General features: G+C 38.8%; 1 long non-coding RNA gene across 1 annotated transcript; it reads left to right on the forward strand.

The window, feature by feature from the left end:
* The first annotated feature begins 11,350 nt into the window (after positions 1 to 11,350).
* Positions 11,351 to 18,031, forward strand: LOC112541042 (uncharacterized). The gene is made up of 3 exons (XR_003085076.2): positions 11,351 to 11,651; positions 15,659 to 15,742; positions 17,339 to 18,031. It is a non-coding gene; the product is annotated as an uncharacterized LOC112541042 (long non-coding RNA).
* The last annotated feature ends 861 nt before the right edge of the window (positions 18,032 to 18,892 follow it).

Raw genomic sequence — 18,892 nt, forward strand, 5'->3', positions numbered from 1 at the left:
AGTTGGTGCCAGCATAACACAAAATTGAGCTTCACATTACTGTGCAAAAGCCACAGAATACCAGACATAATGTGAAGAAAAATTGTGCCAAATATAAAATTAGTTAATTCTCAAACTCACTAATACTGCCACACAGTATGAGCTTAGATCAGTGTTGTCCAAACTTGGCCACTTTAAGATGAGTGGACTTCAACTCCCAGAATTCCCCAGCCAGCCATGAGTTGAAGTCCACTCATCTTAAAGTGGCCAAGTTTGGACAACACTGGCTTAGATGATCTGAAGATGTCCATTAAATCACAGGAAGAGCCTTAAAAAATTAATCATACTCAGCCTTTTAGATGATGATCAGAATCAGTCTGAAGACTGAATTGTGTTTGTAATTGTCCATAGCTGGCATAGTTCACCTTGAGCTTGCCCACTTGCATTAGGATGATATGCATGGCCACATACCATCTTTCTCTGCCCCACTACTATATATAAAATATGGCCTCTTAACATCTGGGGTTCAGCTTGGTTTTATATCACTACATCAAACCTACAGTGTTTCCAATTGGTAGCAGAAGTGTCTGGAGAATTGGAAGCTTTTGTTAAATTATGACAACAGCATTGTAATGCATGCATGAAAGAAGAAGAGCTGATGGTATGACACTGCTGTCATCCTTCTTGATCTCCCTCTGTGGATACCTCTGCTGTATGTGGATCATAGGCCTCAGGTCTCAAAGCTTACTTATAGATTTCTTCAGTTGCAGAAGAAATTGACTAGGCCTGATGTAAATCCTGAGAGCTTGACTTTCTTCTTCAGAATTATCAATGGAGTAAGAGCTTATGCTTGCTGCATGCTAGGGTTTCCAGCTCAAGCCACTGTCCTACAGATTCCTGAGCTGGAATTTTAGAAAATGTCTCCAGAGTAGCCCCAACAGCCAGCTGGATATGAGTCATGCAAAATTCTTTTAAAAGAAGCTTGAAAGCACTTGAAAAAAAAACTATATTTCTTTGGCATATGTCTACCAAGACGTCTGTAACAAAAAGCATCTCTATCTCTATCTCTATCTCTATCTCTATCTCTATCTCTATCTCTATCTCTATCTCTATCTCTATCTCTATCTCTATCTCTATCTCTATCTCTATCATCTCTATCTCTATCTCTATCTCTATCTATCTCTACATCTCTGTTCCAACTGATTCTTCCATTTTAATACTTTATCACAAGCAAGATATAAAGGGGAAACTCTCAATTGCCTTCCCCCCACCCTGCACATTTTCCAAATGCAGTCATGTCTCTTAAAACATAGGCAAAATTCCTTCAACCTTATGACTTCTGATGTCATATAGCTATTTTAGCACTAGTTAACTAAACAATGGAGAGTTCTTCTTTAGGACCCTTGTCAACACTTGAAGAAATTCCTAGATCTGTTTGAAATATGTCTTTCTAGAATAATTGTAATAATTAGAAGCATTATAATTATAAACATGGGTGCACATTAATTCATTCTACATGAACAAAATATTAAGATCACAACTTTCTTGTCTTTGCCCTCACCAGAAATGGCAACTCTTCAAGGAAATTCAACCACTGACAGAAACATTTTAGCCTTATGATTTGTGATGTCAGGAAGCTATTTTTGGTAGCACTCAAATAAACAAAGTTGCTTCTGTATAAGCAATGAGCCATTCTGGGTAATTATTCATTCTGAAGAAGTAAATACAGGAGTGGGAAAGTAGTTAATTTTGAAAGGTAAGATGAAGTTACCCCTGAAGATAATTAGTGAGCCAGATGATTCTGGAGATAAATATAAGATTGGCATATTCTGTTTTGCATTTTTAAGAGCAGGAAAAGGATTCAGAGACAGAAAACCATGTCTTCGCCCCAAAAGACCAGACATCCATTCAATAGAATTTCACCTGCTTTGTGAATTTCAGTCCTTGGTCTCGATATTATCAGATCATTCAAACTCCCACCTTCCATGCAAATAATTCCCTTGGCTATGTTTTGATGTTGCTTCATATATGTGGCAAGTTCTTCTATCTTCACTACAACTAACTTGTTCTCTCTTGCTGAAAAATAACTTTTTTTTAAAATCACAATATGTTCCTATCTTCTTTTCCAAACTGGCGTTCCAGATTCTTCCTACTTTTCTTCTCAGTTGGCACTCTTTTGCAGCCCTAGAGTGAGCAGAGTAGAAATATTTGGTCAGCTTTATAAAACCCACCCATGAAAAAACTAAGGAGGCCACTGTGGGAGACAGCCTATATTGTAAAAAATGGTCATGGCCTTCAAGCTGACAAAAGTTACATATTCCTGCTTTAAATGTTTGTCCTATTAGATTGGAATACTACTGGCACTTTTTTTTTTTTTTAACTAACTAGCAAAGCAGTAAGTGCAGTATACATAGTAAACAATGACACAAATTCACCAATCAAACCCAGTCAGTATGAAAATGTTTTTGAGAACCGAAGCAGTTTTTGCACTTGAAAAAAAAAAAAGCTCTGCAAATAATGAAGCCCAGGGACATCCTTTGGGAAGGTCTTCCACAAAAGATGATTCTCACCTGCATAAGCTTCTACACTTCTAGAGCTGCATACTGATTGTGTATCAACCATGCCTTTAAGTGGGCACCTATGGACTGATTTTGTGGTTCTATGAGATCCCTATACTGCAATCCGGACTGATCAAAGCAATTTCATGATTTATTCAGCCCTTCTGAGTGCTTGAGACAGGCACATACCTGACCAAAATTGCTACACAGTAGTGATTTCTTTTTTTAAAAAAAGATTAATATCCCAGAATGGAGAAAATGGGGGAGAAAGAGGAACAGAATTAAATGTCTGATAGGTCTATTATGTACAATTTTAGGAATTATTTTTCAATCAAAACTCATGCCACTGATAAATATTAATCTTCAGTCAAAGGAAACGATTTCCCTGTATAGTGAAACTGTTTGCCCCTGTTTAAAATTTGTCTGCATTTTTACTGCAATGGTAGGTGTCAGGTTCAGCCCCAAAAACTCCAAGAGACAATGCAAATACAGTTCTGTTGTGTTTATTAGCTTCAACCTCCAGACAGAAATTTCACCAGACTGAACCCAGGTTCCCAAGCCAGCCAGCCACAACACCATGAATTCCTTAGGGAGGTGCCAGCCTCATCTTCTTGAACTTCCCACGCTCCTGTTGGGGGCTAAGAACACGCTTATCTCCCTGAGCCTGGCCTTCATAAGTCCATTCCATCACAGTAGGGCAACTATCTCTGCAAATGCTATTAATTTTATTTATTTAGTTATTTGTCAAATTTATATGGCTGCCCATCTCGGAAAAAGGGACTCGGCAAATTTTGTTAAAGTAATCTTGAGAAAACCTTAGAGATACTTTTTCCCTCCAAACCCTAGCAGTTTCTTTCAAAAATTCTGTACTTGTTTCTATGAAATAGAGTACATTTCTCACCAAAGGGCACCTTAACCATCCTCAGTTTTACAGAAAAATAAAAAGGAGAATTCATGACCCTATTTATAGTCCGCCCAAATGTGTAAAGATTCTCCTTGCCCAAACAAACAAATATGATAGATGATGATGAAAGAGGCAACTCTAAGGGCATGGTTGCATTTATACAATGGGCTTAACCAGGTCAATTGATGTAATAGAGGCTTTCTTCACACATTATATGTGGTGGGGTTAGGGGCAATACACTCTGCAAATGCAGGCTGTATAATGAGTTTATGACTCCATGGACTATGTAAATCTAGAACATGACTTTATTTAGTAATCAAGTTAAGTGTTGTGCAAACCGACCCCAAATGTTATCTCATTATACTCAAAAGTAGACATGCAAAAGATTACAAGTGCCTTCTTTTAAAATCCAAGCAAAACCAAACATAAAGGAAACCGGTTCTCCACAAGTCTTAATCTTAGTTCCCCCCAATTTATTTGCTCATAAATATCAACTGCCCCAGCAAACTTTATCTTGCTCTGTTAAACAGTGAAACCAACCAAACAACAAATGTTGCAAATGTTTGTGTTTTTCACATGAGAGTTGATGGAAGCTGCAAATTTTGCTTTGGACTCAAGCCCAGAATCAAACAGGGCAGTCTGGGATTAAATCTGATTTGAATCAGGCTGTTTTCCAAAGTGCTAAACTGGACTCCAACTGGATCTTCAGCTGAGTGCACATCCCTGGTTTGATCACACATCAGGACTTTGTGATAAATGTAGCAGCATCTGGAGGAGATTTTGTTTTAAAAAAAATGGCAAAAGTAGCTTTGCAGCATTGTGTTGCACACTCTGCTCCTCTCATACATGCATTCAAGGACAAAGCGCACATATAAAAGGGAAGGAACTTGAGTTGTAATGCTACAGTGTTGCTTGCTTCATTCTGGCCCATTTTATCCCTCCTCCCCATGGATGCCATGGACACTCTTGTTTTTCTGAATATATAGGGAATGCAGTAGAACTGAAAAGTATTATAGGTCATGGGTCGTCTCTGTGACATGCTAGCTACTCCTCTGCAAGGCTTTTGGTTTGGGTGTGAGGTGTCATCAAATAGCTATTGTGTGCATGCTTTAAGTACTTTAAAGGTAATTTTGCTGGGGTCTTTGTCGATGCCAAGTTTCATAAAGATTTACCATCCTCAGGTGAGGTGCAGGATGAGACCCTTCTTCTTTTCCTGGTAAGAGTGGCATTCCCCTCACGGTAATCATCTGGGGGATGCTGCATGTCTTCAGAATGGCTGCATTCAGTCATCAGTGAGAGGGCAAGTTGCCTTCAGATGGAGGCCATACGTGCCCCTAGAGAAACTGTCATCCTTCTCCTCCTTCTCCTTCTCCTTCTCCTTCTCCTTCTCCTTCTCCTTCTCCTTCTCCTTCTCCTTCTCCTTCTCCTTCTCCTTCTCCTTCTCCTCCTCCCAAGTTCTATTCCTGATTCTTTCTCTCCTCTTCCCTCTTCTTCTCCTTCTCCTCCTCCTTCTTCTTCCCAATCCTATACTTTTTAAATAGTAATTTTATTTAAAAATACAGTTAAAAAGATAAGAACTAATGCAAACTAAAAGAATAAAAAGAAAAAATGGAAAGTGCAGAAAAGAAAAAATAGAAAGAAAAATAGAAAAGAAAGAAAAAATAAGAATATAGTAAAGAAAAAGAAAAGAAATATATAAGGAAATGACTTCCCTTTTCATCACTACAAGTATAAACAATTTTAGTAACTTATCACCTTCTCTTAAAATATAACAAATGATCTCTTCTTCCCATATCCTATCTCTTATCTGTAAAAAAATCCTTAAAGCCTCATTGTTCAGTCCTGATCAGCAAAAGTCCATTAAGGGTTAGAAAAGGTAACAACATATTTATTTTAACCTTGATCAAATAAACCAATTTTATATTCCTTCCTTTTACCTTTAACAATCTTGATCTTTAGTCCCTTCAAATAATGTCCTAGAACTTGATTTCTTTTCATTTCTTCTTTGTCCCTTTTCACAAAATTCTTCAAAGCTTTCACAAGCCTCTTTTGTAAATCCAATATAAGAAAATTATCTGAGTCTCTCTCTTGGTTTGTTATTTGTATATCCCTTTTAATTATTAAGATCAGCTGGTTTCTTTTGTATATGCAGTGTAGCATTTTTCCCATATCATTCTAGTAGCCTGTCATTTTTAAATCCACTTTCAGATCAGTCTCAATCTTGTCCAGTAAAACTTGTTCCTCTTTCATAACATCTTTGAAACATTGTCTATCTATAGAGGTAGACACTCATAAAAATAACTTATGGGTCCATTGTTCAAAAATATCCTTCAATATATTGAATGTTAAAATATTTTGCTTCATCCTGTATTAGTAAGTCAAATTTAAGTGTTTCTCTCCTTTAATTGTAATGTTTTGTTCCTTCTGGTTCCCTCTAGTGTCCAACCTTCAAAGTCTCAACCTATCATGTATTTTTTAAAGAGAATTCAAAACAACAGCATTTTCCCACAGGAAAGATTCTTATAATTAATTTCAAATCTTGTTTCAAATCCATCAGGAGCCTTAGTCCATTTGTGACTTTCCAAAATCAATGTTCTAATCACCCTTTTGCTATTTATTCCAAAAGAAAAAAAAATTAAGTCCTTAAACTTGTATTTAAAACTTTTACTAAGAATTGAAGGAAACTCAGGTGCTGTAAAACGTGTTGATCCAAAGGTTCCTAATAGCTGAAAAGCAGTTAATAAGAATTTCTGAAAGTGATTAAAAAAGGAAGTATGCAAACCCAGTGTCCTTTTGAAGGCACCAACCATGGTTTGAGCAAAAAGATGGCTATTCCCTCATCTCCCAGAGCTCTAAACCAGACCAAGACTGCTGTCTTGTGGTCTTCTTGCAAGGAGCAACTGTATGGAGCACTTGTGGGTGATCTTAAGTCCTCTCCTTGTTCAGAGAGGAATTATGAAGAGCCAGTCTACTCTCAAGCTCTTTGTCAGGTTCAGCCCAAGAACAGCAATGAGGCAATCCAGTACAGTTCAGTTCCTTTATTATCTCACACTTAATAGACAAAATCTTGCCAGACTAAACCTATGCTAAAGCAATTAGTGGATATAACCCATGAGAGTCTAAGGAGGGGCCAGCCTCATCCTCTTCGTCTTCCCACACTCTTGCTGTAGGCTGAGGAGGCACTTGCCCTGGAATGTCTCTCCCCCCTCCTGACAACCTTGAAGTTCCATTCCAGAATCTTCCCCACTCATGCCATCATTACACTCTTCATTCTGCTGCAGTCATTGGAGCCATCCTCAGTTCGCCATTTATTTCCTGGAAGTCCTTCCCAGTTCTATTAATGATTCTTTATCTCCTCTCCCTCTCCCTCTCCCTCTCCCTCTCCCTCTCCCTCTCCCTCTCCCTCTCCCTCTCCCTCTTTTTTCCAGTTCTATTCCTGATTCTTTCCCTCTCTCATCCCCAACAACCCTGGGTCTCTCTCTGTCTCTCTCTGTCTCTCTGTCTCTGTCTCTCTCTCTCTCTCTTCCTCTTCTTCTCCCTGCATTAACAGGCAATGACATTGGCCTCTTTTATGATTTGAAAAAGTTTGGCAGTGCTGCAGAATAAAACTGCAGCTGTGCTTGACATCTTTGTTTTTCCAAAAAGCCTTGAGGCGAGGGAGAAGGAGAAGCAGGATATGCCAGAAACTCTGCTCCATTTAAAACAGAAAAAAGTAGAATATAGCACTAAATTTGGGGGTGTTTAGGCTGTGGGGTATAACCCCATGAGCCTTGGACCTGGCTGTGTGACCTTAGTGGCACCTCTAAAGGGGTGAGCCTGAAGGCTTTGCAGAACATTGGCAAGTGCTCCCTATTTCCAGGAGACCAATCTATTTTTGTCTTGCTGTATTTTGCCTTGTGAGGAGACTTTCCAAAGGCCTGATTTAGTCCAGGAAGCTCTAATTGCGGTTTCCTAGTTTAACATGTTAACACAGGGCCACTATTATCTCTGAGAAAGGAGAGTATTTTACTGAACAAAAGCAGTCACCTTCTGGAAGTGATTAGTCGTGGGGTGGGGAAGGACTTGGGGCAAAAATAAGTTTTCCATTTTTTTCAGTGACTGTGTGTGCGCGCAAGAGAGAAAATGTGTGGGTGAGATAATGCCTATTTCTGTACTTTCTATCAACAATTCAGTCCCTGTTTAAACTGCAAAGCCGACAGCTTTGCTTAACAATTCATTATGGTTATAATTAGTTCCAACCCAAGAGTTCATTGTGGATGGGAGAAGACATAAGGGCCATGCTGTTACACATCTTTCAGCATGAGAACTTATTTGATGCAATAGCCCAACTTGAAAGTTTCCTAGGTTTTTTTTTTTTAAAGCATGGACTATGACTAGCAATACACTTATGACAACATACACAATGCATAAAAATGAAGACTTTCACTAAGACAAGACAAGAGAAAAGACAAGCATTAGGCAAAACACTAGAAACACATGTTACTACATCAGATTATTTCTGAAAGTGTTTTTAGCTTTCCTCACCATACTACCAAAAATCCTGAAATATTTACTGATCATTCATCTTCTTGGTAGCTCAAGTTACAACAGGTTACAACAGCAAAATATGCCTTCTGTCTATGGACTGCAGTTGAAAGGACAAACACAAAGTCAACAGAGGCATAACACACTCCACCAGGGCCAGGATTTTCCATGTTGGTGAAGGCTGAGAGGTTGGGTTTAATGAATTAATTAATTAGACAACTTTTATAACATCAATTCTGCTAAATTCTTGTTAGAGTTTATACTACAGTTTGGATGTTTCCTTACCTCAGAATCATAGGAAATTATAGGATACTGGAGCAACCTGACTCCGTATTCATTGTCTTCAGCATTGTGATGGAATGATGTTATGAAGGCCACACTCAGGGAGATAAGTGTTTCCTTAGCCCCCAACAGGAGCGTGGGAAGTTTAAGAAGATGAGACTGGCACCACCCTAAGGAATGCACGGTGTTGTGGCTTGCTGGCTTGGGAACTTAGGCTCAGTCTGGAGAGATTTCTGTCTTGAGGTGGAAGCTAATAAACACAACAGAACTATATTTGCACTGTCTTGTGGAGTTCTTTGGGCTGAACTTGACATCAGTCTCTCAAGACTGAACCTAAGTTCCCAAGCCAGCAAGCCACAACACCGTGAATTCCTTCGGGTGGTGCCAGTCTCATCTTCTTAAACTTCCCACGCTCCTGTTGGGGGCTAAGGAAACGCTTATCTCCCTGAGCGTGGCCTTCATAACACCATTCCATCACAAGCACACACACACCCCTCTCATTGCCTCCCCCCCCCCGCCACTGGTATGCCACTAGTATCAAGCAAGGGTGCATTCTCACCCCCCCCCCCGACTTTATTAAACTTTTATGTTAATGGAATTGTTCAGATCCTCTGCAAATATGAATTTCATCTGCCTAACTAAATTAGAGACTAATTTTCACAGTTCTTCGCTGATGATTCAGCTGTTCTTTCCCTCATTCATGTTGGACTCTACTATAGCCTTTGGACATGTAATTTAGCCTTTGAACATTGACAGAATACTGCCAAACTATGGTGCAGGAAATACAAATTACTCAGAAATGAAGATGCTGTTCACTGTGGGACTGGAATTATTCAGAAATGAAAATGTTGCTGTTCACCAAATGATGTTGTCAGCATATGTGGAAAATCAATAGCCATCCCATTGCGCAAAGGTGTTTAAATATCTAGGCATCTATTTCCAGCCATCCACTTCCTGGATACAACTTAAGTTCATGTAGCACCAGTGTTGTCATCAGATTTGCTAGCTGCAATGGGAACGTATTGCTCCCTGCAACCATTATAGTTTTCAGTGCTCAGGTGCTAAACCTGATGTTTTTAGTGATCAGGCCTGTGCATATTCTGATCATTCACATGTTGAAACCATCCAATCCAAATTCATCACAACTTTATTGTAAGTTTTCCACTCCACGCTGATTGTGCTTCTTCAGTTAGAACTTGGATGCCTCTCTATGGCACCTTGAATGAAAACTGTTGCCTGAAGTATTGGCTAAGACACACCCTCTGAGCTGAGTCGCTGGCCCAGTTTACTTTGTCAGGTCAGTTGACTTCCACCTGGAAAAAAGACCATTGGCAATGATTTGTCATTCTGTGGTTTTTCTGCCCTATTCCTAAGATCACTTGGAATAGACAAAAGTCATGCAAGTAGTTAAACCAAAGAGTCCTTGATCTGGACATACAGAATGACAGATCTAAAATTCCATTTTATGATGTCAAGGACTTATTTCATAATCTTTTCACATTCCCCTATTAACTGTACAGAAAACAGGTTCTACTACATAGAGAAAATCATTCACGTTAGTAACGTCCCTTATGTTTCTGCTTCTATTCCAACTCTGCAGTGGAATCAGAAGGTCATGTTTTACTTCATTGCCCTTTCTCTCCCACTTGGCATGCAGAGCGCATAGCCCCACTTCTCACTCATGGTGCAGGCTGGTCTGAAACTAAAGTTCTTTGCTTTTTATTTGCTAACTTCTCCTCTGAAATATCTAGGAATGTATCAAAGTTTTGCTCGACTGCACTGCTATGTGTCTGCTTTTGTGCATTTTTTATTCTATTCTATTTATATATTATACGTCAGAAATTATCACTAGTATACTAATTTTAATATCACTAGAATAGTATATGTTAAAAAATAATTACTAATCGTCTGTTAACTGTTTTTTCTTCTGCACTTTTTTTTTTTTTTTTTTGGAAGGGGGGGTTAATTAATAAAGTTCCTCTAGTCCTAATCTGGTATTTTATATGACACATTTGACTAAACTGGAGATAGTCATTATTTCCACAGATCAGCTTGTTACTGGATTACTTTGCCTGAGTAATCAAAGAGATGTTCATATATTCCTCAGTTATTATTCAAGTTGCATTTTTCTGTATCTACTGTTATTCAGATAATGATTATTTTGCTGCAGTAATTCAGTGTTTTTTAGTGCCTACTGTTTATAAATAAGAGATGAGATAGCAGAAGAAGAGACCATTTGTTGTATTTTAAGAGAAATTACCCAAGAAAAGTGATAAGTTACTAAAATTGTGTGTACTTGTCGTGATGAAGGGGGAAGTCATTTCTTTCTTTCTTTTCTTTTTCTTTATTATATTCTTATTTTTTCTTTCTTTTCTATTTTTTCTTTCTTCACTTTCTATTTTTTCTTTCTTCACTTTCTATTTTTTCTTTTTATTATGTTCCTTTTCTTAGTTTGTATTAGTTTTTATCTTTTTAATTGTAATGTTTAATAAAATTACTATTAAAAAAAATGCGTGGACTCCAACTCCCAGAATTCTGGGATCTGGGGAATTCCTGCTGGCTGGGGAATTCTGGGAGTTGAAATCCACACATCTTAAAGTTCCAAGTTTGAAAAACACTGTTTTAACCAAATGAGGATCTACCCATCGTTTCAGCCACTCATTTCAGCCATTCAAATGATGATAAAAACAGAGAATGCTGCAAAGTATGGTTTGGTAAAGGGGGAATGACCAGGCTTCTGTTACCCAAGAAGTTTTGTCATTGTTCCCAAACTAAAGTTCCTAACAAAAATCTAGACAATCACTACACAGCAAACAATCTCCAAACTATTCTTCCCTCACTACTAACATTTCAGAAGTGCCATATCTAAAGGGCTCAGCACATATCCAATAACAGTTTTATAATTTGTCCCCTGCAAAAGGGAATGAGTGTTTGTGTCATTATGCTGCATGTTTTGTTGCCAAGTTAGTGAAGAAGGCAGTGATGCTACAGCTCCAGGAGCTCTTACACTGATTACACTGATCCTTTCCAGTCTCAGTTTTGACATGGATTTGAAATGCAGGCAGCCTGTGTGAGAGAGAGGAGGAGTGCAAACCTGCTGATATGCCTGGATCTCTTTCTGGTTTTTAATACCAGTGACTAGGGTGTAGTGATGGAGCACTTGAAGGAGCTAGGGTTGGAGCTGCTGCTGTTTAGTGATAATCCTACTCCTATTTCTCTGAATGCTATCAGAAAGTAATACTGGGAGATTTCTCATAGGAATGATCTCATAGAAATTATCCCATAGTCCTGCAAGGCTCTAACTTGTCTCCTGTTTTATTTCACAATTATATGAAGCCACTGAAAAGGATGATTCACAGATACGGAGCTAGTTATTGATGGTGGGTAGCCATGAAACATCAATGGTAAGGTGATAAACCAACTGTGTCCTTAGCTGGAGTAGAGGGATCTGGGTTCGGTGACCTATGTGCCAGTAACCTTAAATAGAATGATTGTAATGTAGTCTTTGTGGGGGAGCCCTTGATGACAGTCCAGAAATGGTAGCTTGCCCAGAATGCAGCCGTATGGGTGGTTAGTGGGGCCTCCTAAATTTCCCATATAATTCTATTTTGAAACATCTTCATGGTTGCCTGTTGCTTTCTGAGTTCTATTCAAAAGGCTCATAATCATGTATATGTTACAGAGTCATCTAATCTCATACAGTCTACCATAAATAGTTAGAACATTGATGGGGTAAATTTTGTGGATTCCTTTGCAGATTAATTTGATATCTATGGTTAATTCTGTTTTTTCTGTGGTAGGGCCCCCAAACTCCTCTTTATTGGAATTTAGAAGGAGTCTCAAAACATACTTATTTACTTATTGTATTCATTTAATAATATTTTAAAGTATTTTTAATGTATTCCTCTTGTTACAATAATATTTTTATAAGCAACACTGAGAGGGAGGGAGGGAGGGAGGGAGGGCAGGCTAAGTATTTGTGTGGCATCTTCTCTGCAGGAACTTCTTTGTGACAAGTTTTTAAAAATGATCTTTGATGGTGGTGGTGAGTTTGGACAGATGTTCAATATTATCTCAAAGTATTTCCCATCTATGGATAGATGCTGAATACAAAATATGTAAAGCCTCAAGCATCAGAAGCAACTTTACTACTTAACAGGTCATGGGCATTAGCAGGAACTTCCTACTTTCATTGGAATGATGATAGCAGCATCACAATATTGCAGTGCAGGATCCTTCCCTTTATACCTGTGCATACAAAAGGAGCGGGGCTTGCATCATCATGTTGCAGTGTTGCCTTCATCATTCTGTTTCCCCTTGTCCCCTACAGAAGCTGTAATTCATATAGTTTTGTTCAGACAGATTCAGTGAATTCTGAGCACAAGGAAGAGGCACTTTTTGGTTATTCATGCTTTTAGGCAAGCTTGCAATCTCTTTAACTGCCAAGTCATATTCCTGGCATTACAGTGGTACCTCAGGTTACGAACGCCTCTGCTTACGAACTTTTCAGGTTACGACCAGCTCTGGCCGCAAAAATTTACCTTGGTTTGCGAACTCCACCTCGGGGTACGAACTGGATCCGCGGCCATTTTCCGCCCGTGACACATGGTCCATGGCCGTTTTTCCGCCCGTGCCACGTGGTCCGTGGCCGTTTTTCTGCCCGTGCCACGTGGTCCACGGCCGTTTTTCCGCCCTGCCGCGCGGTCCGCGGCAGTTTTTCCGCCCTTGACGCGTGGTCCGCGGACGCCGGAACGGATTAATGGTAATTACATTGAACCTTATGGGAAAATTTGCTTCGGGTTGCGAACAAATCGGGTTGTGACCAGAGTCATGGAACAGATTAAATTCATAACCCGAGGTACCACTGTATCTGCAAGAAATTTTATCACAGCAATAAAGCACCCCCATATATCTTTCTGAGAAGCAGATTTTTTAAAATATATTCATACTCTGTGATTTCTTTTTCATGTTTCTTTCGACGTGAAGGGGAAAGAACTCATTCCACAAAAACACTTTTCATCATTCTGGTTGAGTGAATGTATTTAGGAGCAAAGTAGAATGTTTTTCAACTGATCACAATGTAACATTCATTTCTGACCCTGTTTCTCCATTTTTGAATATGTACACTGAAGCTGAAGATGTCAAATGGCACATAGCCTTTGTACAGTCTTGTGCTGAAGCTTCAAATTTTCCAGCAATGTTTTGAAAATATTCAGATCCTCTGTTGGTGCATACATATGCATTTCTTCAATAAATTCTGAATGCCATTTAGCAGGATCTTTATTTATACAACATAGAATGATGGAGAGGAGATATTCTGCTGGTGCATTAGGTTCTTTACTGATTTTAGATTTACTAAGTCCTTGATCAGAACCATATATCTGATTTTGTGAGAAGAATGACCCTGGTGGAAATATGAAGCCTTCTCCTGAATATTTGAAGAATGGCACGTACACATAGGAAGGAAGGAAGGAAGGAAGGAAGGAAGGAAGGAAGGAAGGAAGGAAGGAAGGAAGGAAGGAAGGAAGGAAGGAAGGAAGGAAGGAAGGATTATGTAGATTTGGGGTATTTTTTAATGGCTTTCTTTGGCATATTTGCCTTGCTTTTGGCTTTTCACTTGATAGTTCTGTCAAAACATTGTGGGATTTTAGCTATGCTACTTCTTAGCCCATTTTGGATCTATTAGGCCCTTGTAGCTGTTATGTTGTAGTGGCTGCTGGTGGGTGAAGTTTATTGCTGTCATAACTTCTGTGGAATAATACTCTACTCATCAACCACATAGTAAGACAAGTACAGGAATTCAGTAGGTTCAAAAAAGACTAACCAGAAGTTGTAATGTTGATTATTTTTGAGGAGTTTGGTTGTTTATTCCTCTATTGCTCAGCTCACCAAGGACAGAGATAATTGCAGTTAGATGCAAAATGGGATCTTCCAGAGGAGTAACTGAGCTGCAGCAAGCAAAGCACAATGGACAGCTTAAGAACTAATACAGGCAGTTCCTGTTTAGAGACTGCAATTGGGACTGGCAACTTGGTCACTAAGCAAAGTGGCCACTAAATGAAAAATCACATTCCTGCGATTGCGCTTACAATTTTACACAGGACAATGCGTACTAACTGACTGTAATGGCAAACACATGAGAGAGAGAGAGAGAGAGAGAGAGAGAGAGAGAGAGAGAGAGAGAGATGCTGTGAAGATTGGAGAAGACCGGAGTGTTCATGAACAAATGACTTGTAATGGTATGTGGGAATGACCTTGGGAGACAGGGCAATGAGACAAAGCCAAGGGAATGGTCAGATAAAAGGCAGTTTAGCTAATAGCAGGAATGCGGGCAGGGCAAGAGGCTCAGAAGAGACCCTCCCTAGTTTCTCAGGCTGTAAAGGAGATGGTGGGAGAGAAGTACTTTCAGACTAGCAAGATTCTGTTAATGTAACCTTACAATAAAGTAGAATTAGCTCATCTAGTGATGTTTCCTGTCTGGTCTACCTCGAAAGCCTGACAAGACTATATCAGTTAGGGTTAGGATTGGGAATTATCATCCTCCACCGCCATCATCATCATCATTATCATCACTTCCACAAACAGAAGGAATGGAATCACAGCCTTCCAGTCCCTGATGAATTCCCCCCCCCAAAAAAAAAAACCAGAATGGAAGGGGCCATCCAAATATTCAGATGATGAAGTAGAAGTTCCAATTGTTATTTATGTTGCTGAATTACTGAAATGATCATTTTCACTTGGCTTGAGATGAAGAAGGAGACAGTTTTGTTTTTTTTAATTTCATTGCTCAGTTGTGGATGTGACATATTCCTCTTCCAAAACATGAAATCTGTTAGGCGATATAGCTGCCAGCCCCCCAAAATTGTGATGATATAGTTTGTTTAAATACATTACTACTCTTTAACATGTGAACAAGGTTTTTCCTTTGTTATTTTTTTTAACTTTTAAAGGGAAAAACAAAATAGTTGTCCATGCTGTTTGTGTGAAAAGGTTCAGCTGAGTCATTGAGTATTTATTAGTAGAAGATGAAAAGTTGATTCAATTGCTACACTCTTCAACCAAACTAAGAAAGTAGAAGGCACCGGTTACTGAGCAATGTGATTAAATCTGCAGGTGAAATGTCTTTGCCACAGGGAGCTATTCATACCACTGTCACTTCAACAATCTCCTCTGGGGGAGATGGGTGGACTATAAATTCAATAATAAATAAAATAAATAAATAAACAATTACCACTCCACTCCTCAATCTTTCCTGATACTGTTTTCCTTGCTTAACAACCAAGATGAATAGATTGTCATGCTTAACAGGACGATGACAGTAATCAGCATTTATCTATTATAGACCAATTTATAGACATATTTCCATTCAGATATGTACCCTAAGTCTAACTGAAATTAATTTTCCTAACAGGAACAAGTTCTCGATTGAAACATAAGTATGTCACTGGTTATTGCTAATTTCCTGTACTTCCTGATGCAGCCCATTTCAAGAAAGGTAAAAGGATTTTCAGTATCTATCTTTAGCCCGCCTGGCTCTTATTTGTTTGACATGATTAGGAGGTTGCAAATGTGCAGACTTACATCATCAAGGTCAATATTTCCCTACTTGCCATATGGTTTATTGCCCACAACAGTTCAGTTCAGAGCAAACAGGGGGAGTTTAACATTATAGGTCAATAGAAGTTAATGACTATCTTACAACAGCTGCATAGTTGAGATACACTATAAGTTTCCCATTTTCATTTGCCTTTGTTTATATTTGGGCAGACCATGGAGTAATAATCTGCCTTTGCATGGTCAAAACACTGGGACAAAAGAGCATTCTTGAGAAGGAAACACTTATGTCCAAATTTTTCATTGTGATAATATGGCTGTGCTGTATAAATTAGAAACTCCGTTATCTATGTCGCTCTATACAATAAAAATGTGTGTTGCAATATATACATTTCTCTAAGTTGTAACACACAGACATCTTTGAGATCCATAGTAATTTATAACAGAGGTCAGGACTAACCCCAAACACCATACCTCAGCCTTTCCCAGCTTGATGCTTTCCATATACATTAAAACTACAGCCCCCAGAATTCTCTGACAGCATGGCCAAGGTTGCCCCAGCTGATTCTTTCTACCTTCTCTCTCTCTATAGACCAATATCTATATATTCTCAGGATATGAGGGATAGGACAATAGGGAAAAATATTGCATCAGTGTCAGTTGCAGCATGCATTAATCAAAACTGAAATATTATTTTTATATGGAACTGAACTCTACAAATATATTTATATGCCCAAGGATTAAGGGGGTAAAGAAATGAGAAACCAGCAGAATGCAGAAAAACATTATACCCACAGTGGAATTAATGAAGTGATGTTTCTGTTGAACTAAAATATTTGCAGAGTGAGGGATTGAGATCAGCAGACTCAAAAGATAAAGCAAAAGCTATTTGTATACAGTACTGAACCAATATATGTCAAGATATAGTTTAAGCATTACTCATTTGAATCTGAAACCAGCAGCTATATGGAAAACATGAGATTTTCCATTCATGTTGATATCATGGTGTTTGTTCAGTGAGGCCTTTTTAAAAGATAATATATCATTCTCTTTTTTTCAACTGGACTTATTTTTGTTTTGGGGGCCTGACAGAGATTAATTAATTTAAAAGTGACTGTGTATGGGAGCAGGGAAACAGGAAATAATGATATATTTTCAAGGGAGGATCAATAGATACATGAGTGATTAAATTACACCAGCTGACTTCCTGTCTGAGACGGTATAGTATGTGTATGATTAAGATTTTGCGGGTGTGTATGGATATGTGTATACAATACATTTTTTTTTTAAGAGCCTTGTTGGATCAGATCACCACAGCTTTCCTTAAACTGATACCCTCCAGAGGTACTGGATACAGTTCTCATCACCTCCAGACAATGGATATGGAAGCCACCTGGTCAAGGAAAACTGTTTTAGAGTTCCTGATAGTAGTCAGTTAGACATTACTAGATAATCACAAGAACAACATGAAGGTAATTCCTTCACCTCCATTTTTTTTTACTCATATTTAATATATTGCCTTCTATTCTCTTCACAGATACAACCTCTCCTCACAGACATCTGTTGTAAACCAAGATTATGTCAAAACGAGATGTGTGCATGGTGACACCATGATGCAAATGCTATCTTCACCAACTTGTGTTTCAGTGCCTGACTGAAGTATATCATGAGTTTTGTGTCATGTTGTCTTGATGCATGTTTCATCATCTGTCCCTCATGTCATGCATTTTTCTGATTTTCCCACTCCCATTTACAGAACCCATCTCTACTGGTGGCCCTTACATTTTATCTCAGAGGCTCTTAAGTTTGCTTCTTTGGAAATATAACATACCTGAGCTGCAAAAACCCAAGCAATCCAATCACTAGGTGGCAGCAAAGAGATTCAGAAAATTCTAACCCTTTGCTGCCACCTAGAGGTTGTCTGGGGATTTTTGCAGCCCAGATTTTGTGTATCTGGCATAATAAAGAAACAAGAGAATGACTGTCAGTTTGTGAGAAAACATCTTTGAAAACCTGATCCGCATTCACCATCTTCATAAGTATTCTTCCTTTCTCTCTACTCAACAAAATGCATACAGATCCTTCTTATTAGGTATGTTTTTAAGATATTGATCCCACTGCAATTCATGGGACATGGAGTTCCACAGAGTACACTGCACCTTTAATTTTGATTGGATAAACTTAGTTTGTAAAGTGCCTGGGCCTTTAGAATTTATGCAGCTTTTTTCAATCCTCCTGTCCCTATGTGACACATATAGATCATATGCACATGACCTATGTGTGTAAATGTGAGTGCTCTGCATATGAGTTGCATTAACTTGTTCTGCCTACTCATTTAGAGAGAGAATGTTATGCTGTCTCCTGGGACTAGAGTTGAAGGGAAGATCTGCACCAGGACTGTACTCATGTACTAGAAACCTGAGGGCAGATGAAAGGCCAAAAGTGAAAATTTCATCTACCATGCATAGAAGTCTTCTGCTCCCCCTTCCCCTCCTCACAACAATGTTTGGCTCCATCAGTCCTGGAACTGTGGAACTAAAAAGAAGCAGATTCTGGCCAGAGTCCAATGGATCAAAAACTACTGAGAAGTTGCACCCAAATATACTCCATTCAGGTCTCTGGCATCAATTTTCACAACATCAGGATATAATTGACCTGATTTATTTTACTGTGTTGTTTTCCCTCTAGAAATGGGGTCAATGGCTTTGTACACAGATAAGAATAACCCTGACGGCCAATGGAGCCAGTGTTTGCTAGTATCTATGCCAGTGAGAGATTTGCCTCCCCTGGGCCTCATTTCAGATGTCAGTTATTAGAGATGCAAAGATTTAAAAAGAAGAGTGTGTGAGGCTCAGCTTTTGAATGCATTCAAGTTAAAGAGCTTACTTCTGAGGAGATATTCAAGCAACTGGATATAAACAACTCTCAAAAATGCTCAGGGAGAGTAAGAACTGTGCTCCCTCTCCCCACCCTGAATTGAAAAATACCTAGAATGTCTGATATTCAAATGGACTTCATCTATGAAACATAATTAGCCTGAAGAAACAGGCAGCATCAGGATTAACAGGAAGCATATAAATGGCATTAACTA

The sequence above is a fragment of the Python bivittatus genome, unplaced genomic scaffold, assembly GCF_059951505.1.
Source record: "Python bivittatus isolate LINGU-HERP-01145 unplaced genomic scaffold, Pbiv_v1 ctg000700_np1212, whole genome shotgun sequence".
Classification (NCBI taxonomy): domain Eukaryota; kingdom Metazoa; phylum Chordata; class Lepidosauria; order Squamata; family Pythonidae; genus Python; species Python bivittatus.